The sequence below is a fragment of the Heliconius melpomene genome, chromosome 16 (genome assembly GCF_056956725.1).
Source record: "Heliconius melpomene rosina isolate 202511_hmr_F chromosome 16, ASM5695672v1, whole genome shotgun sequence".
In the NCBI taxonomy this organism is placed as follows: domain Eukaryota; kingdom Metazoa; phylum Arthropoda; class Insecta; order Lepidoptera; family Nymphalidae; genus Heliconius; species Heliconius melpomene.
Window position 1 is genome coordinate 3,304,432 of NC_140404.1, and position 25,522 is coordinate 3,329,953.

Here is a 25,522-nt window from a genome sequence, read left to right on the forward strand (position 1 = left end):
AGCTAAGGATCGAGCTCTGTGGCGTGCCATTGTAGATACCAATGTCCAGCAGTGGACGAGGACAGGCTGATGATGATGATGATGATGAGGAACGGAGTATCTTAACACTTGGTTCCTACCCTGCTACATGTGCAAAGTGCAACACTAAACAAATCATATATAGATGTTAATTAATATTCCTTTATAAAATAGTTTACACATGTTACTTTAGGTACCCTGCATGTACTAGTACTTATATGTACATGTTTATATCATAAACTTAAACTCAACTTAAAGTAACTCAAACTATATGACGAGGCCGATAACTCACTTAGACAGATACGTAATTGATATCCAGTCAAAAGAATTAATACCTTTTGCTGAGAATTTAATCTTCCATATACGTGCCTACACCGCTTGTCCAATATCCCGTAGCATTCACCGTTTTTTGTTTTCCTCTTCGTCCAGCTCGTAAAATTGTATTGAAGGATATGTAGGGCAATTCCATATCAATTTACAATAAAAGTGTAGAAATTTTTCTTATGAGTGCCATTTAGGTAGATTTTTAATATATAATTATCTCGTCTTCTATATATCTATATTTATGTTTATTAAAAATACCCAACCCAAAACAAAGTATTTTTTATTTTTTTGATTCTATCTGTTACCTAAAACAGAATTGATTTTAATTTCAAATACACAAAAAATGTATTAATCCAAGTCAATTTATTTATAATAGAAACTGATTACTTTAAAATTTAAATTTTTATTTCTATTTAAAAATATATAATACAGGTAAAATATAAATAAACTTTTTACACTAAAATGTACTAACCTCATGACACAGCCTTTGCCAAAATATAAATTGTAATAAAGCTATTTTATCTGTATGAAGTGTTAAATAGTCGATATGAACGTAACCGCAACTACTAAATTACTGTATATTCGAATATATCTAGTATAAATGAAAATTTCAATTATATTAAATGTTACTATTAATATTTATTAATACATATATTGGCATTATCTCTGCTACAATTGTTGGCAAGTTCCCAGGAAGTGTTAAGACACTCCGCTCCCATAAAGACACTTCAGTTCTCCACTTTCCGCCGATTTCTGACAGAACTCTTCTTCTAAACAACTATTATCTCTGATATTACACAGATTGATTAAGATAAGCAACGCTTACTCCAGTCAGGTATAAGATGGGTGTGCAGATGACCTTCTCAGCGCTGCCAAAAACACTTTATACAGCTAATCCCTCTTTTTCATCTTTTATCTTATATTTAAAAATAACTTTTTATTCTATTATTATGATACTACTAATGGGGGTCGGATGGGCTGTGCCCACCCCAGAAAAATCTGATACCCACATCATGAATTCCAGTAATATGTCTGTCTGCCCCCTCAAGAAAATTATCTCTAGATGTGCCCATGACACTGCTTTTCTTTCTTTACTTTTCTTGCTTTGCTATTAAGACCAGGAGTAAACAAACGAGACAGTAGGTCTGCTGTTTTCAGAAAGAATTCGTTTGTTCTCATATTGAATTAAATATCCATTTATGCAGTAGAAACACTATTACAAATATAATTTTAACTGTTTCATGAGACGGAAAGAAGAGTGTAATACAATATTGCTATTCTAATATATTGATTGCACGCTGTATCCCGCAAATAGCATAATGTAGGCAGGAGAAACTTAGTACTCTCCCTCACTTCGTTTTCCACTTTCCGGTGATTTTTTTGAAAAATGGTCTGTTTAGTGGCAAAACACAACGCGAGGCTGTTTTGCTTTGGTGCCAGAGCGAAGAAATTCAAATATCAATAAATAATAATTCATCCCAAGTGGGATTCGAACCCGTCGTCGCGTTACAGTCACACCCTTGTTCCCCTGCGCCACAACGGCCCATTTTAAATTAATATTATAAATTGGTATATAAGACAACTTTTGCTTAATAAAACAAGTTTTTTCTTAGAGCAGAAAATAATACGTAGTGGAATATTATATCTCAAAAGCTTCTAAGTAAAATTTTAAAATTTGGCCTAAAAGAGTCCTTTGTTTACGATCGCATTTCAACGGCAAAGTACTCGTGCAAAGAACGGGTGGCTAGTTGTACTTAGATATAGATATAGGTAAATATGAATATATACAGTGGCATAGCGTGTGATGTTAAACGCGATGGATGTGGGTTCGATTCCTACTCGAGTGAATTAATAATTTCATTTCCTCAACATGCAATGATTTATAAATTCGGCGGAAAGTGAAGAACGGAGAGTTTTGACACTGGATTCCCTCTGCCTGCCCTGCTACATGCAGGATACAGTTACAGCAATGAAGATAAAAAATAGAGTCTACACTCTACTATATATTACAAATATATAGGAATATAGTCCTATTCAGTTCAAATCTTTCAATCCAGCAACTTGTTATCGTACATTTCCTACAATAGTATTTGAAATATGTTAACATTTTGAAATTGTGTCGACTTTCTAAGACTATTTCTATTTTGTAATATGCACATTACCTATCTATCAGCAATGCTATCATCCATATGTGTTTATTATAAAACCATTAGGTTTTCCTTTGTTCACATTTAAGTTACATTAAACTGAAGAACTTTACTGTATATTCGTATAATGTAAATAATAAATATCTAACATTTTTTAACGTAAGATGGCGTGATAGCCCGACAAAATCTAGTGTCAACACTCTCCTTTCTCCAGTTTCTCTGCCGCAGTTCACTAAACATTTATGATATTTATTTTAGAAGTTTATTTTTAAATTGTTTTTTTTTATTACAATGTAGGTACTATACAGGTAAAATATCTCGCGCTCGGCGATGAACTAAGTACGTAATACATCAATCCCTTAGCAAGTTTTCGTTCATTTTTATATTCGATACGTCTTGGTGACAAAATTTCAGTATCCATTTATCCATTTTTGCGCACTTTATCGGTTTTTTTTCTTATATTGATTATTGAATAAGAGCAAACATTAAATTTTATATATTTCATAGATTTTACCAGCGGCTTCGCCAGCTTGGCTAAGAGTTAATAATTAAGAAGAATATATATTTTATAATAACCAAATAAATATAGATAGATGTTTTAAATATTTTATTTTCGAAACAAACTTTTACTTAAGTTCACAAAAATCGGGAAAAACACAAAAGACACGAGAACGATCGATTCCAACTGGTTTACTGCGGCGAGGTTTTGCAAACTGGGGTCAATGTCTCCTCACTTGACATACATTTCTTTGACACTCTATAGACCCATTATAATGATGAAATGATGGTACTGACGAATAGCATCACACAAAGAGAACTTTAGGATTCGACAGCTCTAATCTCACTAAAATACATATAGTGAAAAGACAATTACATATTATACTAATATTAATTACATTATATAGTACGAATACCCGCTGTATCCCGCTTATAACGGGGTTAGGCAGAGAGAACCTATTAAGACATTAATCCCCCACTTTTCACCGAATTTTCGAGACATTGGCGGAATTCTATGCCGCGCTTTGTCTTGTTACCAGAGGGTTGAGCAACGAAGTTTCTTAACACTAGGTTACCTCCGCCTACCCTGCTGTGTGCAGGATATAACATGAAGCTGACGTGTTGAAGGGCTTGTTACCAAAATGGAGAAACATTATAATTCATTTCCGAACTAAGAATTGAAACCACAACCGTCGCGTTTACTGTCATTTGCTGTGCTGCTGTGCCACTGCGCTACAACGATTATATTTAAACTGCCTGATTATATTTAAGCAATACATTTCGTTCGTTTTTCTTTAAGTTCTCTTCTTATTTCTTTCTCTAAGTTCTCTCTGCCCACCCTACTTTACAAACAAAGCGAGGAACTAAAAAACTATTAATATTGAACATACAATCGATATAATACCCACATGCTTATAGACATATTTACTCACAGAAATAAATGACGGTAACGCGTGGGTTGCGGGTTCACGCCCGGGGTCAATTTTTGTATTGATCCTACAGATTTTTCTTCCTTTCAAACTGGCGTAAAGGTTAGCGTGAGATTTTGCTAACACTGCTAGTTTAAAAATAGGAATATATATTATAGACACCTGCCGCTCTATTCACCTTTATCGTTTGAATTTTGTGATATTTTATTACTTAAGTAAACATCGAAAATTAGATATTTTGATATTTTTTTTATATTTTGTGTTCCGTTAACTTTTTAAGCTAGTGCCAGTTCAACAATTTTTTTTGTTATAATTACTTAAACCAAAAAATAACCATCTGTCAAATCAAGAGTAATAGAATCCGAAAATTAAAATTTCTAAACAGAAAGTCATAATAGAAAAACGTTTAGAAATGTACGTAATAGGCGAAATGTAAATCTGAAGTAGTAGTTTTTAATATAAGCAATTTTTTTATCCATTTCAATATATATCGTCACTACAATTAGAAAATTGTTAAAAGATATCTGCATACTACAGCAAAACTCTATTCTACTCTCTCTATCTCTCCTACTCTACAGTAGATCTATATAACATTCAATTATCTGATATACTTTTTTATTAAAATATCATTTAATTCAAATTAAGGGTAACTTATTTTAACCTTAAAAAAACTAATACCTCTCATTTCACGTCTTCGTATCATAGATGTAAAGTATAAGATTTACTGCAATATTTCATACAATCTATGAATACCAGCATATCATTATAGACAAAAACATCAGGAAAATAAGAAGTTTTAATATAAAATAAAAGTTTTCCTTTAAAATCAGTAATCGATTCTTGGAAATTAATTAAAGAATTAAGAACTACGTCAAATGGAAGTCTTTTTAACTTGACGCTATGTCCCGCACAGAGAAAATCCAGTGTTAAAACACTCCGCTCCCCATTTTTCTTCAAATTTTCGAGACATGAGTGACGGAAACTCAACCTCTCAGGCCTTGCTATACCAAGGAAATTAAAATATGAAATAATTCATTCCTCCTAATGGGAATCAAACTGCATCTACCACTTTGAAATGTCCACTAAAAATTATTACGTAAAACATAAATTAAGATTTTCAAACAATATTATAGAATTAATTAACCAATCGTATGTAATTGTTTAATTACAATAAATATACGAGGTATGTATGTTTGTGACAAGGGATGACGTTTCTACGGCGTTGGATAGTCCGATATGTTAAATTTGAAGCTCGAATATAAGCTATATTATTTAAATAATAATTTGCCTTGTGTTTGATAACATACTAAACGGTTAATTATTATTTAGTTAATAGTTAAACCTTAATTAATGTTTATTTATTTTTTTGATTTGCTAAAGGTTTATAATCTATAGATATACAAAGTATATGCTTATTTAGCTCTACTTAAGGAATGCATAAAACACTATAGATGTACCTGTTTTTGTTCTTTTTTTTTTTAGTTTCACGCTGCATCACGCACACAGCAGGAAACAAAAAAAAACCTCCTAAGAATCTACCCTATGATTATAATACACTCGGTACTAGCTACCCGTCTACGACGCCCTGACTCTAGTGTTATATCGACAAAACAAGCCCGATCCGTTTCATGATACATTTGTAATGGCGATTGATTCGGCACATACAGCCTATACAGCCTATACAGCCTATTGTTAGATACTATAAATCACAATTAATTCATAGGGGGTGTGGGTCAAAACCTCAACAAGAATGTGGATTATTGTAAATAATTATATGTATTGAATATATCCCCCTTACAGTCGTCGACTCCCTCACAGGCAGCCACTTAGTGCTTGTATTTCTTCAGGGACAGAGTACCCTCTCCCCCCCAAATGCAGGAAAATGGAAAGAAAGAAATGCGTGTAAAAAAAATAATATTATTTAGCGTTTTGTCAAGGTTCATTTGTTCTACACATAGAATATATTAGACAGAATAAGTTGATTTTTTATAGGTTTACCTGCGGCTATTAATTTATCACAAGTAAGCTTTTGATTTGAACTTAGCCTTTTTTTAAGTAGTAACCTAAGTGAGTATCCCGAACATAGCAAAGATAGGGGAGAGAACCTGAGAAGTTAAGAAATAAATTATTTTTTACAAATTAAACATTTCCATAAACAATGAAAATTAGAATATTATGAAGGAATTTATAGGTCATTCAAGATTCATATTAGAAACTAAAACTTACTGCGTTTTATAGAATAAAATGAAAGTGCGATATCGGCAGGATATTAAGTCGCAAGGCGGTACGACATACGAATGTATAAACTCTGGAAACGAATTAAATTTTAGTTTTACTCATAGGTTATTTACATAAGTACAATAACTATTTCCCATTTTTATATATGTATTCTTTAATTTTGCATTTTTAAACTAGTTTTCTTTTTTCAAAGATACATATTTAATATTTTAAAATAATTATTTTTAATATAATTTTGATGTAAAAGCATTATTTAAAAACACGCCCAAAAATCAAACAAGAAATTACTTTTATAATAATAAAATATCTTTAAAACTAAAAACTACAAAATCTTTTTTGTATTCCTAAAGATTATAAAGAAAATATTAACTTAAAAAATTAAAATTTAGTAAAAACAAAGATTTACGCCTTTTATTGAAGATTAATTTAGAAAAAATATTAATGACCACCATGAGAGGCGAATTTGAAAAGTCAACACGTCAATTGAGAAGCGGTAAGGCGCGAAATTATTTATACTTGCTAAGGTAGTTAGGGCCGTTTCCACTACACGCAAACAGCTAATATTGTTACATTCACGATATAATATTATAATCTTTTTGCATATACAAAATTAATTGTAAAAAAAATATTTTTTATAATAATCTAAATTTTAATGAATAATTGTATGATTTTATGGTACTTCACGTTGGAAGTTAGAGGAAGCCTAATGCTTAGACACTCTATTCTCACTTTCCATAAGTTTTTTACGACATTGTGTGTTGAGTGGCGAAACTCAGCACTGTGCTATATATTATTATTAAATAATTATTTCCACCGAGTGAAAATCGAACCCACAATTAGCACATATAAAATTCTCTGTGTCCTTTCTGTGTCAAATAAAAAAAAATCAAAACAAACCAAAGCTATAGCCCCGCCATTCACTATACGAGGAGTCCACCATCGCCAGGCAGAGATGTAGGGGACGCGGTGCGACGGCGCGCTACAGAATAATCGATACCCCATAGAACTAAGTAGGGGCATACGGGGTTGTGGCGTTTTGGCGCGAAACTTAAATTGAGGGTAGTTTTAAGATGGCTTTCGATATAAACGACAAGAGATAAACAAGAGAGAAGATGGATAATCGTTTAAACTGTATAATTTCTTCTATATGTCTTCTGTTACAGTCATGCAATGGTTGTGGATGCGATCCGCATTCGAGGGAATGAATTATTACTTATTAATATTTTCATTTCTTCGCTCTGGCACCCAGTTGTCTGGCTCTGGTCGTCAGTTCCAATGCGACAAATTCGGCGAAAAGTGGGGAGTCTAATGTTAACTTAACACATTTACTCTGTAAATCAGCGTGAAGCTGATTTAATTTAATTTAAACAGTGGAAGCTTAACATAAGCTTGAGTCACACGTGGTTTTTGTTTTTCGTTTTTCGATTCTGGTATTTCAACTGATTATACATTTAATTCTACTAATATTACCACCTTGACGAAAAAACTATTAAACATATTTAGATAAAACTTTATAGAATATAGCTTGTACGCCAGAATAACTCATTTATGTAAAGATTTTGTATAACTATAACAATAAATTCAGCGAAACCACGCCTGTGTCAGTAGTTTCTTCAAATTTTAATATAATTTTCGACTTTACTAATTCTTTAGTAACGAATAAATATTAACTATAACTATATTTAAAAATCATTTCAACTATAAAATAATAAACTTCCAACAAAAACTAAGAGCAAATAAAAGTATTTAGAAACTGCCCTCTTGAACGGCTGTTGTCACCCCAAGTAAGTAAGCCCTAAAGTTCCTTGTACCCCCGTACCCCACGGATGCAGCGGTGCACCGCGGGTGACTGACCCCGGTTTAGGGGATGATCTACTGCACGTATCGGGTGTCCAGATCAATAACTTAAGTAATTACTTTTTTATTTAATAATAATTGTAGTTGCTTTATATTTTGATTTATATAGATACTAGTAGGTATAAGATAAATCAAAGAAAGGATGGAATTAGATTTTTGTTAATATATACGAAATAACGAGAACGAAAGCACGTATTTACTGAAAACACAAAAAAATTGTTAAACTATTTTTTTTTCTATAAAGCTTAATTAATAAAATTGAAAAGAATGATTTCTCTTTATTTTCTATATAAGTGTATAAAAAAACTAGCGGCAACGGCCTGTGAACCCTATTTAGTACTGTAACAACTCTAACTTCCGTGATAACTTCCTCGATGTGAGATGGAGATAGTTACGTACACTGATGGCACATTTTATAAGACTACTAATAAATGAACAAGTTTCAAACGATTTCTCGTTTAAATTTAGTAAACAATATTATTTATTTACATTTAATTATTATTTTAATATAACAGATTAAGATAAAATTAAAATAATTTAATAAAAATATTTATTTTTGTCGAATGGGATTCAAATCTACGACCGTCGCATTTACCAACGCAAAAAACAATATTGAACGTGATTTAATATTTCTCTATTCTCATGTAAGCCACTTAAATAGAGAGAATAAAATCCCACTACTATACTAACTAAAACCTTCACTCATACAACACTGTTCTCCTTTGTCATCCAATTCTTTAAAATCAACGCAAAATAAATTTCATCACAAAAAATATTTTATGAAAAAGGGGGTGTAATAAGGATAAACAATACTTTAATTAATATGCGATAATGTAACATTTGCATATAAAAATAATAAAAACAAACCCTGCTACGCAGATAGAAAGAATCAAGTGTTTAGACACTCCGTTCCCCACTTTCCGATTTTTCAAAACAGAACGCGTTTTGCCTAGCTAAGCGAAAATAACTGAATATAATCATTATCTCGATTGAGAATCGAACCCACAAGCATAGCCTTTACCCCAATGCCTTTCCACTGCATCATTAAATAAAATAGATATTTATATAGTCCAAAAATATCTCATTATTTATCTTTAAATATTATATTACATTAAACAAATCTTTACGTTATAATGACCAAATCCTTCATAATAAGTATTTAACATCAAAATATTCAGTGCACGGCGTGCGTCGGTGTGCTATGGGTTGACTGATCTCCCCTTACGCCCAATGTTAATAATCGATCCTAATCCATAAATTGCTACCATAGATTGAAATATCAATCTATTTTTTGAGTTTAGCTTGCCAATAACCTATCGAAGTACTTCATTTTCAATCTTTAACTTCAATCTATCGTTGGGAGGACTAACTGGAGATGAAGAGGGAACTTTGTATGAAAATTACAGCTTGTGCGTGCCAATAAACGATCTGTCCATTTTGACATTACGTTGGATAGCAAAAATGACAGCTAATTGCGATCCGACATATTTTGGGGTTTACTTTATCATATCCCCGGATTGCAAAATTGCATTTATATTATATTTGATTTTTAAAGTAAATAAATATGTGGAGTGACATTTCTTCGAGTGATAGTAATGATAGTGTTATGTAGTCAGTGTCAGCAATTACAAATATATGCAGTGAGCATATAAAAATATATCAAGAGAGTGCTAAAAACTTCTATCAAGTTGGTGCCTTTCCTGGAGTTATTACTGCAATTGATTGCACTCGAACACTTATGTGTTTAATCGCCATGTGAGTATTATTAAGTTATATAAAGTTTTCTTTACAAAAGCAGGCAAATTATGGAAACTTTTTTTTGTATACTTAATCTCAGTTACTAATTACCATTTCATTTCTTAATTTGAGCTCTGGGCTTATTAATTTCAGTTGCTGATTTTCCAAATTACTATCTCATATATTTGTAAAATAATATTTTATATTTTATTATAGGCAGCAAAATGTGATGCAAGACATTATGGTAATCAATGGAAGTAAAGTACCAAATAGACCATATTTATTAACACAAGTTCTTAATCCAAGTACTAAAGCAAAGCTGCAAGCAAGCATATATTAAACCAGGAACATAATAGAAAGGTATTATGTTGACCTAATATTACCTATGGTATGGAAAAAAGGGGACGGACCATATAAAAAAAAATCTTATTATAATTTATTAGTATGATGTGTAAATAGTATTAAACTTATTAATATTCATGAATTATATAGCTAATATAGAAATTTTATATTTTTAGAACATTTGCAAGATAATTTCATATTATGGCACTCCATTTGCAGAGATCTTAATTTGGAGGAAGTACCAGGAATGGAAATACCTTCATGACATGATAGATAATGAGGACAGCGCTGCAATATAAGATATCACAGGAAGGACGTAAATAATTGTTTTATAAGATGAATAATTATTCAAATATTTTATATTTATTAATTACTTAAGTGAGAAGATTGTTAGTTAATCATAGTTTTACTTTTTTTGGGGGTGAATAAGGAAAACAATGTGTATTGTAATTTTTTTATTATTAAAATGTAAAATGTAACCTATTTTTTTATTTGTCTCTTTATATAAATATTTTTTATTTCTTAATTCTAGCTTGCTCCATGTTTAGTAATTTTATCAGCTTTATTCTCCATACATTTCTTATAAGCTACAAAATATTTAGTGAATTTCTTGCAATCACTGTTTTGTTTTTACTGAAAAAAATAAAGTATTTATTAGTTCATTGTTCAATAAAGCATTCATCAATATAAGTTAAAATAATAATCTTGCACTCAATCTCAAATTTTATTCTTTGTTATCCAATGTAGCAATAAACAATATGAAATTGAAATAGCCAAGCAAAACGATATTAATATTATAATGAATTCAAAAATTCTATAGAGGCTAACGCCTTTATATAATTTTTCGCATGTATATTTAAACTTAATAAACAAAATTATGAATACATACGATACTTACCTTACGATGCCGGACTCCATTAATGAAATTAAAATAATTATCTTTAGTTCAGTTTAGTTGTAATTTTATGGCGTTTCAAGTTATGTTTAATAATTTATACATGAAAATGGGTTAGGAATAAAGTATCTTAAAACTAACAATTAATTATTATATTATAAAAACATATGCTGTCAAAATGACATGTTCAAGTTCCATTGTACGCACCTAAGCATATTGCATTAAGTTTTAAAAGTGTTTTAATATTATTAATTTTTATTCTCTTTTAATATTTTGGGACTTAAAGATTTATTATTTTATTAAAAATAGTTTTTATAGGACTTTTATAAGTAATAATAATTAATTTTAAATTTAATTTAGCATATATATTAGGATTTTGTTAATTAAAAAAAGATACGTAAAACGAAACTATCGTTACCGCAGGGAGGGCCCTGCAATCCACTTTTGATGATAAGTTGACATTATCCGGAATGGTTATTGGCATGCAGGTTAGAGATTGGATAGATATGTCGAACATTCCAAGATGGACGTTAACTGGAGATCGGAGATACATTATTAATTTCGGGCGTTAGACTATAGAGGGATAGCACGCCTCTTCTTATACCTCATATAGAACTGTGAACTTTAGAATCTATATCTTTTTAAGAAAAAACATATATATGTTAGTTCAAATATTTTAATGAATTTATAATAATGATAAAAAATATTGTAATTTGTTGATTTATTACGTGTAAAAAAATATTTTAATTTAATAGAGCTTCTTTATTATTATAAACTTTTTTTAATTGTCAATAGTGTAAGAAAACAAAAATTTTAATAATTTTAATTACGTCAAAATTAATTATAACGTCATTAACGTTAACTATAACATACAACTATAGCATATAATTATAATAATAGTATAATATAACCTCATCTTAGTATAATACTGCAGTTTTGTATAAAAACACAGATATTTGCACCAAAAATTTAAAATTGAACCCAAAAGCGAAGTTCATAATCAAAACCCATACTTTTACCACGAAATCATATTCCACATCGATCAAGCAGAACATTGAGAGCACTTTGTTTTATAGTCTACTACATACATACATGTTCCATACAAAAATAGACTTAAACGTTTCTAACATTGGATATTTCTCCAGTTGGGTAAGACCATACATGTCTATACTTCATGGCTTCAACGGATGCTGTGCGGGTCACTGACCCTTTGTTTGAGGGATGATGCACGCACTCGAGTCAATAAAGAACACCTAATTGCTATAATGAGTTAGGAATACAAAAGAAATTTTAGTCTCTAGCGTCTAGCTCCGATAAACATACAAAAAAAAATTCTCGACGCTATATTTTACGCTTACAGTAGGATAGGTAAGAACCTAGTGTTAAGATACTCCGTTCTCCGTTCTCGTTCTTTCCGTCGATAAAAGTTAAACATACATTACGTTAAAAATCTCAAGCAACGCTAAGATATTATGGTCACGTACGCCAACTTTATTGTAACAGTTCGACTGGTTTAGGAGCAACGGAACTGAACCAGAGGTTTGAAATTATACACAAGATGTGACGCCATAATAGCGCAGTTGGAACAAGTTGATTTAACAAGTTAGTAGTGAGTTCAAATTCTCATTGTGGAAATATTTAAGTAAATACGTAAAATATACATATATTGTTAAAAATAGTTGCATGTAGCAGGGGGTAGACAGAGTAACCTAGTGTTAAAACACTCCGCTAGCACGCGCCGCCCACGTTTCGGGACATTGCGTATTGTTGTTTCGGGTGTACCGTAGTGGCAAAACTCGCTTTGTCTTGATGCCACAGCGAGGAAATAATAATAATTCATTACCCCAAATAAGAATCGAATTCATAACCTTAATGCTTATTGATGATGTGCCGTATTTACTGTTTTTCACTTCACTTTAGGATCCTAACCACTAGTTAATATTAGCTTTTAATCAACAAGAGTAGATTGATATAATTTGTCAATTATATCAATCTTTCAATCAATAATTCAATATCATTATTTTCTATATTAAACCTAAATAAAAATATGAACCTATTACCATCATAACACTTATAGTTTCCCTCATATCGTGAAAGTCATCGATACAAGCATCCACTGCGTCGAGTGTAACGTCCTACATAAAACTTTTGTTTTATCCAGCAACAGTACTCTCTCTCTCTCTCTCTCTCTCTCTGTTGTGCGCCACTTAATGATCTGAATGGAAATAACAATCGTTTTATTTTACATGATGCTTAATATCGCGGGAAATCTTTTAAATATTATATTGTTTGAGTACATTTTTTATTTTTTTTATAAATATTGGTATCGATTGTTACAAAATATATTTCAGCTTTACGCTGTTTACCGTAAAGGGCAGAGAGGACCCCTAATGTTAAAACACTCTGTTGCACATTATTCACCGAATTCTGAAGACATTGCTTGAAGTGACAGAATTCAACACCGAGAGCGAAGAAAATGGAAATTACTAAATATTTCTTCGAGTGGAAATCGAACCTACAGTACGACTGGGCGCAATTCTTACAAAATGTTGTAAAAATCCTAGTTAATACATTAAATGCGTAGGTAGTGTTAGTGTTATAATAAGCAGAAGAGTGGGTCTAGTAGTTCAAGTTCAAAATGTATTTTTCTAAGCTGAAAAGGTCAGGATATTCTATAAATAATAAATGTAGTTATATAGGCTGAACTTAGAGGAGAAAATTATAAGTATATTTGTTATTTTTTATTAACTATTATTCTAATTAAGATAATAATAATTAGTTAATTAAAACTGACTTTTGATCCATCAAGAAGTGCCCAATAATTACGTAAAAATAGTGTTTTTTTTTACATATTTTTCATAAAAAACTATATAGTACAATATAAGACATGAACGCAGAGTTACTATAGAATAGATAAAAACAAATACGAACAGAAATCCCTTCCTTACGGCTAAATCGAGAACAATAAAGGGGGGACGGGAAACGTGTCACCAATCTCGTACGTATTGTAGATGCGAGCACATGCATACCAACTCTAAGTGCTCGCTTGCATTTTACAAGTAAATATATTTTGATATGTTTACTTCCTTCTTCCTACCCTCATTAAGCATAGTAGGCAGAGAGAGCCTAGTGTTAAAACACTTTCTTCTTTTAGTTCCGCCCTATGTGAATGGTGGACCTCAACGTTTGGTAACCAGATCTTTGGGATGAAAATAATTTATCTATAATCATTCATTGGGGAATTGAACTTATAATAATCGCTTTTACAGTCAAATCTTTCCCAAACCGCCATTATGGCCTCATTATCTTTGTTCCGGATATAATGATGTAAAGCTATTTTAAAGTACTAAAATAATTAAATAAGTAACAGTTTTATTTTTCTAAAATCACTTAAAATTACAAATTTGCTATAACCAATTTGTGGTTTCAAATATATTTAAATGACAAAATATCGCGTTATTAAACTTAACAATCAAATAAGTACTATAAAAAAACTTCCACCGCTTATTACGTATTATATTTCAAACACCAACCATTCAAAAGCTCTACAATCAATCGAACAATACTACAATTAATTTTTCAACATAAAATTCAATATAAAGCTCAAACATTATTTTTGGACGCAGTAGAAAAAATTCCAACGAATCCTTCGAAAAACCTGCAGCCAATTAGTGCAAATCATAAAGGATCACATATTACATATACGCTACATATTGCACCCTCGTGCGCCTTGCAACCTGCACCCTCCGCCCTGCACCCTGCGCCCTGCACCCTGCACAGAGCCCGTTTGAAGCTACATTTCCTATTTAAAATATCCGCATGCATACATTTGTAATTCTTTCTCAGCTAATATTAAAATATGAATCTCTATTGCATTAATGATTTTATTCTATTCAATGGTTCTCTGATGAAAAGATGTAAATGTTTTTGTAATTATAATATATTACATATATATGTGAGCTTTTGTTCTTTTGTTATCAATATAATTATTACGGGGTATTACTTTTGAACTAGCGATAAGAGATGTTAGTAGTGATAGAACACTGACTCTCGGCTCTCTGTTTTATTAGAGACGCTGTGTATTGAATACTGACACGTCAATATACCGGTGTAAGATTCTAATACACAATCGTCGTCAAATAGATAAAACAAACAAAATAAATACTATAATATGTTTTAATATTATAATTCGATTCGATCGCTGCCCAGCGGCACAGTGCCTAACAGTTACCGCAACGGTTTTGGGTTTATTCTCCACCAGAGGCATTGTGGCGCAGTGGAAAACCGTACGACAGTAAAAGCGGCTTTTAGTGGATTCAATTCCCAAGCAAGGAAATGAAATATTTAATATTTTCATTTTCTTGCTCTGGTGAGACGGAAGTGCACGGCATTGAGTTTCTTACAACGCAACACGCAATATCTCCAGAATCCAGCGGAAAGCGAGGAAGGAAGTGTATCAATGGGAATTGCAGTGTCTTAACACTAGGTTCCCAGGTTCCCTCTGCCTGCCCTGTTATGTTCGGGAAACATCGTTAAGCTGAAGAAAAAATATAAGTTATCTAAATATAAACATTTTTTTTATACATTTCTATATTTACTTTTATTAATTAATACTAAAACATTCTACTGAACCTGTAGCTTAGAAGTAAAATTTAGTAAATTATTTGTGCCATGTAAAACATTTAGTAAAACGCATGTATTTGACGCCGATTACAGAACGCCATTAGACACACGTCGACACAGAAGTTCGAAATGATTGGAAAAAAATAAAAAAAAACCCCTCTGGAAACGGATACAGGGCGGCCGAAGAATGCATGGCGATAGTGATGTGAGTCATCCCATCATTGGCCACCACGAAGTTGTCATTTCCAGCATAAAAAAACCCTATTTTCAACCAATAACCACCCTTATCACTTCGCAATAAGTGATATTTAAAGTACCACCATAAATCGGTCAATGTCACGAGCTTTTACCAAATTGTTTTGCGTGTACCGAAATTAATATCGATATGGTTTTGTGCGATCTTCAATCTTAAGTTTTGGGGGTTAAGGGTTGCGGCTAAATTGATTTAATTTCGACCCCTAAATCAGATATGTGGGCAGTATAACAGAAGTTTAGACTACATTCCGCTCGTGATAGCTGTGGTATTGTTCTTGTATTTTGCGTTGTAAATTAAAGTTTAAGTAATCTATAGTAGTTATGACAAGGCCGTTAAGTTGAACCTTGGTTAAATGAAAGTGGCGAAGAGTGGCGTTGGCTTAATTATGCTATGGTGTTAAGTAATGTTCCTTTTTTATATCAAAAGTTAACAATAGATAATTCAAAATAACATATGCAATTATTAGCTTCACGCTGTATCCCGCTCACGGCGGGATAGGCAGGGGAAAACTCGTGTTAAGGCACTCCATTCTCCATTGAGAGTGGCGGAACTTAACGCCGCGCTTTGCTTCGACACCAGAACGAAAGATGAAAATGTAAATTATTATGAATATTTCTTTTGGTCGAATGGGGGTCGAACTTACAACCAGTCGCGTTTACAGTCACACTTTGTGCCCTGGCCGACTGGCCTGTGGCATCTAGAATATATCTAAGAAATAATATTTAACAAGTAGAGGGTAAGTCTAATAAAACAAGCCATTTATTCTTCTGCTTTATTCCTCATATTCCATTACCGAGCGACGTTTCGGCAATCAATGCCTCGGTCACGAGCATGAAATACTGCGGCATATAGCTCACACTTTAGCTTTAATTAAGCATTTTATATAAAAAGTATATATATATACTGTATTACATATAGTTTAGCTTTTTAAATATAAAAATAAGAGAGATTAGTGTATATTATATGGACATTTCATTTTTTTTTTGTTAACTTTACGCTATATGCATATAGGTAGGTAGAGCGAACCTAAAGTGATAACATACTTCCAAGACATGGCGTATTAAGTGGTAGAATTCAATGCTGTGCTTTATCTATAATTTAAATATAATTTACAATATGCCGCGTTTAGTCGCACGATTGGTCCCCTGCGCCACTACTGGCCTCTAAGCTATGGTTACACACGCAGGGTAGGAAGTGGAAACCTAGTGTTAAGACACTCCGTATCCTATTTTAATAATAATAAATACAAGGATTATTACTTATATTATTATAGTTATAACGTATAAGTGATGTGATTAGATTTCTATTAACAAAAAATAAATCCTTACAACACATGAGTTTGTTAGTAAATGACTTTTCTAAATGTCTCATAAATATTCATGAGACAATCTCCAGTACAATTGGGGAAAAAATGACTCACACGAAACAAGAAGCTTCCGGGATATTAATTTGATCGTCCCTTATTACAATTCTGGATTCGTATCATAAGCAAATTCTTTGCATAATTTTTCTTTCTATGTTTTAATCAAATATATGTACTACGAAAAATCATGTCCTATTTTTTTTTATATGAGCTTCAAGATATCCCGCAAGAAATTGGATAAGGAGAAGCAGAGGGAGCCTAGTCTTAAAACACTTCCCACTTTCCACCGAATTTTAGTGGCATATGTGTGAAGTCGCGGAACTTAACGCCACGCTTTGCCTTTGTCATATTAATGATATAATATTATGTTATAATTATAAATAATACCTGCGCACTTACGACTAACTGTGGAGTCTCTAAATGTTTAAGAAAAACTTTCAATTGTTACATAACAAACTAAGAAACCCAAATCTTCGTTCAACATATTGGCTGATAGGAGAATGTTAATATTAAAAACGAAGTGGATATTTATAAATTAAACATCAACATGGCGTGTCGTCTATGATAAAAATAAACATAAATCATTCCTCCGCGTCCCTGACTTCACTTCAGTTTCACTGACCTAGAAAGAACAACAATCGCGAACTATGAAATCTTACATTTTATCTAAATACTATAGGATTTTGTGAGGCATATTTCTGATATGGTATGACTTTTATGTTTTAATGAAAAATGAAAGTAGAGTTAGTGCGCTATTGCGAACGTCTAACGCCATCTATCGGCAATGGACAGAAGCTTCTAATTTAAAAACTATTTAATTAATTATTTTTTTAAAGATTTTAATATAAAATAATTATTATACGTTATATTATTTGATTTAAAAATTTAATTGAATTATAAATTTAATAAATATATAAAAGACAACATAACTTTTCGTTCTATATAAGTAACAGATAAATATTTTAAATTTTAATTGTTTTCAATATATTAGTTTAATTTTAACATTCTACATGTGACATAGGCAAAATAAAACTGTTCCAACGTGCCATCCTTGACCCCAATATCGTTGCTAGATATTAATAACTACAGTAGGCATGTAAGACGATTAATACGTTTTAAATTTTCCTCCCGATTTTCTGGGTAGGTACAGAGGACTTGGAGAAACAAGGATTTCTTTAAGACATTGAATATAAGGTATATTAAAACTTATCACAGATGGAACATTTTCGTTATATAGTCATATATTTTTTGAAAGAATAAAAACAATCATTCTTTTACTGTCATAGCAGGAGAGACAGATAAATTAATCCCCACCCAATTTCGAGCAATCGAACGTGTAGAGTCTTAAAAGTTGACAAAAGTATTTTTTATCAATTATTTTTTTTTACATAATATACAAGTGCATAAAGGTGCAACTATAACCTGACGGTTGCGGGTTCGATCCCCACTCGGAAGGATAAATTATTATCAAGGGATAAGTTATCGGCGGAATGTAGGCAACGGTGTGTTAACACTAGGTTCCCTCTGCCTACCTCGATGTGTGCGGGATACAGCGTGAATCCGATATATTTTATATAGAAGTTAATTGATTGTTAAAAAGAGAAATTATTATGATATACAAAATTAATAGATAACAATTTGATAGGCTATTAAATATAGTGTTAAAGGTAGTGTTACTAAAGCTAGTGTTAGTGTGTAGTGTTAAAGTTGATAGTGTTAAAGCATATGCATAATGTTCAAACAGGTGGTACCACACCAGAACAACCTATCACAACAATTTAACTTAGTTATAATCAAATGAAAACATCCCTTAACAAAAATACACCTTAAACTTTAACTAATAAAATCTATTTTCGAATACCAATTCAACCCTAATAAAATAAGTGGGAGCCCTATTCTTACTTACGCAAAGATGTAATCTCTTATTTTATTATTACCTGAGTTGAAAGGGACTGATGTTTTAGAAAAAACAAAATGGAACCTTAATACGTTAAATTAAAGTGCATTTTTTATTAATGCTATTAGATTACAGAAGTGTGGTCCACAGCACAGTAATAGTAGAAGAGTAGTATAGTGAAAAACGGCGACTTTGTCTATAAAACAAGAGCTTTATATTTGCACGCATTGTGCTGGTCTTTTGTATAACTGGGAGTTAATAGAAGATAGAAAAGCTAGAAGGGGTATGGTTACCCGGACGCTTGCGGCAGTCTACTTACGTACCTTCAATCTTTTACACAAATATTAATAGATAATTAATGTTGTTTTTTTTTGTTATTTTGTCTATATATTAAGCAATAAGTCCGAAATGTATGTTTTTGCTAGTTTCAAAACGATGCGAAGAAATTTTTGCCTAATATTAAAATCTTAAATTTAAAATGTATAGGTATAAATATAAAGTTACTTTATTAGTTTACTGATGCAATACTAATATAAAATCGAGATGTTTTTCCTACAGATTGTATACTTTCTTAATATCCTAGTTAATTTATGATAATTATACCAAAATTAAGCCAAACTTTACTAAAGGAATATAAAACTTTACGCCATTTAATAAGTTCAAGCTATAAAATTAATAATTATTTTGTTTAATTGGCATCTAATAAGCTAACTGTAGAGATCAATTCGATAAATAGCGCTAGGCTATTACGCTATTTGGAGAAAAAGGATAAAATGACAAGCAGACGTCTATGTCTGTTCGTTAAGCTTGAGCTACACCGCGTATTACATGCTACTACTTAAAAACAAAAGTCAATGTATAAATATAAATATTAATTCTTCATTTGGTTGGTGATATTTATATTTAAAGTAAAAGTGTCTCGTTAAATAAGAGACTATGCTGAATTCAACCAGTCAACACCAAGACTATAGGACGGAGTGATAAGCAACTCAATTTTCTTTTTTTGCTAACGAAAAATACTGGAGATTTTTTAAAATATAATTAAGGGTGCCAAAACTTAGCATATTACAAAATATATTAAAAAGTTAGATTTCAAATGATATAACTTAGGCTTATTTTATATATTTAGAACAGAAACAAATAAATAAATATATTGACTTGAGTGTACAGTAAGCATCCTCATCTATAAAAATATTGTCATTAAGCAAATGGACCACCACCACCACCATATATATAGTATCACTCTGTTGGATACCAATCTTATATCACCCGTTCCTCAGTACCATGTCGTCGTTGAACTGGTCTTTTTGCCTCTCAAAACCTCCACGTCTCCGCAAAAAGGTGAAAATGTAGCTTTTATGAAACGACAAATTTTATCTTTCAGAGTTGCCTAAATTATGTGATTTTTGTTCCTTAACCGTTGCTCATTAAAACTGTTGGCACGGTTACTTTTTTTAAATAATATTTTTTAATGGCTAAGTTCTTTACAAAATATTAATTAATATTTATTTGTCTATCATATGAAGACTTTTTTTTTATATGAAGACGATAATATTTAAGAAAGCTGAAATCATGAGATTGTTATATAATTAAACCTTTTATTTAGCTTCACACATTATCCCATATATAACAGAATAAGCAAAGGGAAGCTAATGTTAAGACACACTGTTCTCCGCTTTCTTCGTTCTCCACTTTCAATTTTGGAGCATAGCGTGTTAAGTGGTGCAACTCTATGCGCAGTTTGGGTTGTTATCAAAACGAGGAAATGAAAATTTGGGGAATTCGAATCCACACCCGTCGTGTTTACATGCACACTCCGTGCCACGGCAACCTTAAAAAGCCTTTTTATATCTTTTTACTAATTATGAATTATCATACTAAATGATTTCTAATAAAAATAAATTATTTATTGAGAGAGTATGTCCTTTAAAAGACACAATTTAAAAAACAAATTAATTTATTTTTAAGCGTTAAGTGGGTTTAGACTTTAAAGCTTATAATGCAAGATAAGTAACGCCATCTATCGGTTGGTTGGTGTAGCTACCAAAAGTAGGTAACTAATTTTTTTAATAAATAATACAAAATATGCTAAGCGACAATAATACTATTATAATTGTGACAATATGGATATAAAGTTTTGAATTTAATTTCTTATTATATTCTTTATGCTTTAATTCTCCGTACAAATTCATAATTACATAGTACGTATATCCATAAAAATATGAATATTTTTATGAGCCCCCAGGGACCGGATTATTTTCACTTCTCCGCCATCCAACACGCAATATTTAAAAAAAATTGTCGGAGAGTAGAAAACGGAATATCTTAACACTGGGCTCCCTCTACTGTATGCTTGGAGCTAAAAAAAAACCTTAACAAATGTTTTTTTAAATCTACATATAAAAATGAGTATAAAACTTTAGAACAAGAACAAATTACAACATAAACACTTCTCAAGAAATATTAACATCCTCTAAACTTTATTCATACAAACAGTATTCCATAATAAAGATATAGGTAATATATTTGCATACATATATACAAAACAAAAAGTCATATCCTTTCATATTTGACATCAGCCCGTTACCATATTTGTGGAGAATAGAAGCATTTACAGTTTCTTATGATAGCGTTACACTGAACGTAGAGCAGTAACTATGCAGGATCACGTGCCACCGCTTGTATATACGAGTACGCACTGCATACTAGTTCTGTAGGTATGGGTAGACAGACGATTTGTTTTAGTTGGAGTCAAACTGATGTAGCTTCATCGGTACAGATCGGTAATTCAAATGGGGAGGTGTGTTGATATTTCTTTAGTTTTTCTTGTATCTTTGTATAGTAATATTTATAAGGTAAGGTATTGTTAAGGAAATATTTTAAAATAATATAGATACGTAGACGATATATTCCAAAAGTCTGCTTATAAAGACTTGTTTACAGGTTTTTTTAAATTTTACAAATAATAATAAAACACTGAATAAGAACTTTACTTCTTTTAAGAATTAAAAAAATATATAATATAATGAATTAAAGTAAACTACATGCTAAATTACAGTAAAAAGTGATCTGCATTAAGTAAAACAAATCTGTCAACCAGTCGCGCAACCAGTCTGTGCGGTCGACTCCGCCACATGTCTCCGTTACAAGCGCACCGAACCCCCTTTAATAGTTTCGATGCTATCGAAATTTGTAGCTAACAGGCGGAGGGGGGAGGAGGGGTGACACGTGTTGTAAAACTAAAGGAAACAAACGGTTTGTCTATCTACATATTGATATAAATTGAGTTTAATATTGCTTTTTGTTGGTTTTGATAGTGATTCTAATAAAAAATATATATAACATTAATGACGATATTTAATTAAATTATCTAGAAGCCTTAATATTACCATAATATCATATGAACATATATATGATAAGAACTTTTAACACTAATAGGTACTGATCTCCGAATAAGAACGATTTTTATGTGTCATTATTTTTAAATCAAAACGTTTTGACATTATAAATATTTGACTTGTATTTGATAAGCAGGCGCAGCCGCAAAGCCGCTGGTCTAACATACAAAGAATACAGTCTCAGTACTTATATACATTCTTGTAAGTGGAAATAATTTTTATTTCTATTTCTGAACGTCTCCAAACCCATCTCGGCGTTTCACCAAAAACGATGCCGTGAAATAGCTTCTTTGTTCGCCCTGAATAATTATATGCAGCGAGCGAACAGACTTTTTGTACTGAAATATACTGGAGAGATAGATCTTTGCTCAAAGTCTTGAGGGATGCAGGAAAATTTACTATTCTTAGCAATCGGAAAGTATACAAGATGATCCTGTCTCAGGTGATTCCTATTGTGTGGTATAATATGGTAGGGCCTTTGCAATCTGCCTCGGTTTAATATGCTGAGTACTTAATGTTTTAAATAATTTTATTTGAATTTTGATATCACCAGCTGATAAAGCTGTATGGGAAAAGCTAAATAGATTTTAGGTTAAAGTGCTACTTTATCTATATATATAAAATCGAAAGGTCACTCACTCATCACGAAATCTCAGAAACTACAAGTGTTAGAAATCTCAAATTTTGCATAGGAGTTACTTATAGGACGTAGGTGCTCGCTAAGACGGGAATTTGCAATATTCGACTTCTAAGGGGTTGTTTTTGGGGTCGAAAGTTTGTATGAAACTTCGTTACTACAAATGCTATGATTCTCAAATTTTGCATAGACGTCACTACGACGTAGTCATGGAGACAGAAATTAATAATAACATAGTTCACGCGGGTGTAACCGCGAGGGGGCCGCTAGTATGCTTATATTTTACAATAAAGAGAAAAATATTATACAGAAATTTTCAAGCATTTCCTGTTTTGGCAGGGTAGATAGAAAAAACCTAGAGTTAAAGATTAAGACACTAATAAAATTCAAGTAATTTGCTTAATTGAAATTATGTAAAAGTAAACTAAAAAGCGTATTAACATTAGTAAAGTTATACTGAAAAAATATTTATGAACAAGATTTAGTAGTAGCTAGTATAACATCTCTAACTACCATTTCACAGACGTTGTATCATAGACCAAAGACCATTTATTGAAATCCAGTACAAATAAAACTATATAGATTAGGTATATGTTACTTGAAGTATTACATGTTTTTTTTTTAATACTAAATATACACGATTAATCCGGATTAAGAGTCATTAATTATTTTTAAAAGGTTTTTTTGCGCTTAGCAGGGTAATCTAGTATTAGGCGGAATTCAACGCCGAGCTTTGTCTCGTTACCACGACAAGGAAATGAAAATATTAAATAATTCTTACAGTCACACACACACTGCTCCACTGCGCCACCATGGTCCCAATTTTTCCATTAACTTTATTAAAACGTTTCCCAAAATATAATATTTATTAAAATATAGTTCGTATGTTATAACGACATAAATTCGCCCGCAGTCTGCTTCACGCTAGCTGCGATATTAAACGTGTTTGGTGATCAGCTTAATTGTTATTAAGAAAATCTTTCTAATACGACATGGGTTCAATTCCCAGGAAATTAAATATTAAAGATAAAAAAAAATGGACGTTTGTAGAAATTAAAATTCGTTTGTAATCTTAATTCTCGTGTGTGTATGGCTAATATTTTTTTAGCTACGTAAAAGTTATTTAAACCGTCTTCATCTTTTTCTATTCGTTTACAAGTTTTCTTTTTAGAATCTTTCGTTTTTCGTAAATCTAGAACTTTTCTTTTACAAACTTTATATAATAAATTAAGTTATAATCGATTCATTTAAATTTAATAATACGTAATGTATTTGGCAAATGACATTTAAACAAAATAATTAAATAAACATTAAAATATAAGAAACGTTAACAAGTATATTATTAATCATTTAATTATATGCTCAGTTAAAATGGTCGTTATATTATAAGAATCTATTAAAAGAAAACGTTTCTGCATTATTTCAAAGCTCTGGCATTGCCTAACTCAAAAGGGATGGTTTCGGCCTTCTCGTCGTCGTCTTTCTCGTCTGCGACCTTCAAACGTACACTCAGATATATGTGATATACATATACTAATACTAATTTATTTTATTCCTAAGATAATAAGCAATAGAATGTTAATATAATTATCAAATAAATAATTGAGACCAGTCATGGCGCAGGGCACAGATGCTACTGTAAGCGGGCTGGTTGTGGGTTCGGTCCCGAAATAAAATATTTATTTAAATTTACATTTTCATCTCTTCGCTCTAGTGGCAAGGTAAAGCGCGGCGTTAAGTTCCGCCACTCAACACGCAATGTATCAAGAGTTCGGCGAAAAATAGGGAACGGAATTTCTTAACACCAAGTGCCCTTTGACTTTCCTGTAGTGTGCGGGATACAGCGTGAAGCTGAAATATAATTATTATTTAAATGATTTTTTATAAAATAGATATAATAGTATAGTCCAGTAGCCATTATCTACATAAAATCTGTTTAATACTTCGTTTGTTATCTGTATGAAGATGAAGATAATGTAACATAGAGATAAATGGATCGTTACATTCGTAGATATAGGTCTTTTTTAAATTCCAACATATTTATCGCATTGCGAAAAAAGAGTCACTCTCTTACTTTTGTCTGACACGAGGAAATTAGGAGGAATTCGAACCTAGGTAGTGTATACTACCTATTTCTTCCCTTTTATTCACGCACGTAGAAACACACAAATTATTAATTTAATTCTTTTCTTAGTACTTATCTGAATATTTTAGCTTCAAATAATATTTGGACGTGGTTCCTTTTACTTCTTCAGTTACCTTGAGCGTGTACATCACTAAACAAGTACCCTCGTCAAATAGGCCTTGGCGAAAGTCTGGTCTCTAGGGAAATATCATTAATTGATTAAGTGCTTTGGATAGTT

At 31.5% G+C, this 25,522-nt stretch overlaps 1 protein-coding gene and 1 long non-coding RNA gene across 2 annotated transcripts in view; one reads left to right on the forward strand and one right to left on the reverse strand.

Annotated features, from left to right (window-relative positions):
* The window catches only part of LOC146530699 (uncharacterized), a 146,260-nt gene that overhangs the window by 117,117 nt on the left and 3,621 nt on the right, over positions 1–25,522 (reverse strand). The window lies entirely within an intron of this gene.
* LOC146530700 (uncharacterized) lies at positions 9,277–10,418 on the forward strand. Its single transcript, XR_014878866.1, has 3 exons — positions 9,277–9,766; positions 9,965–10,108; positions 10,267–10,418. It is a non-coding gene; the product is annotated as an uncharacterized LOC146530700 (long non-coding RNA).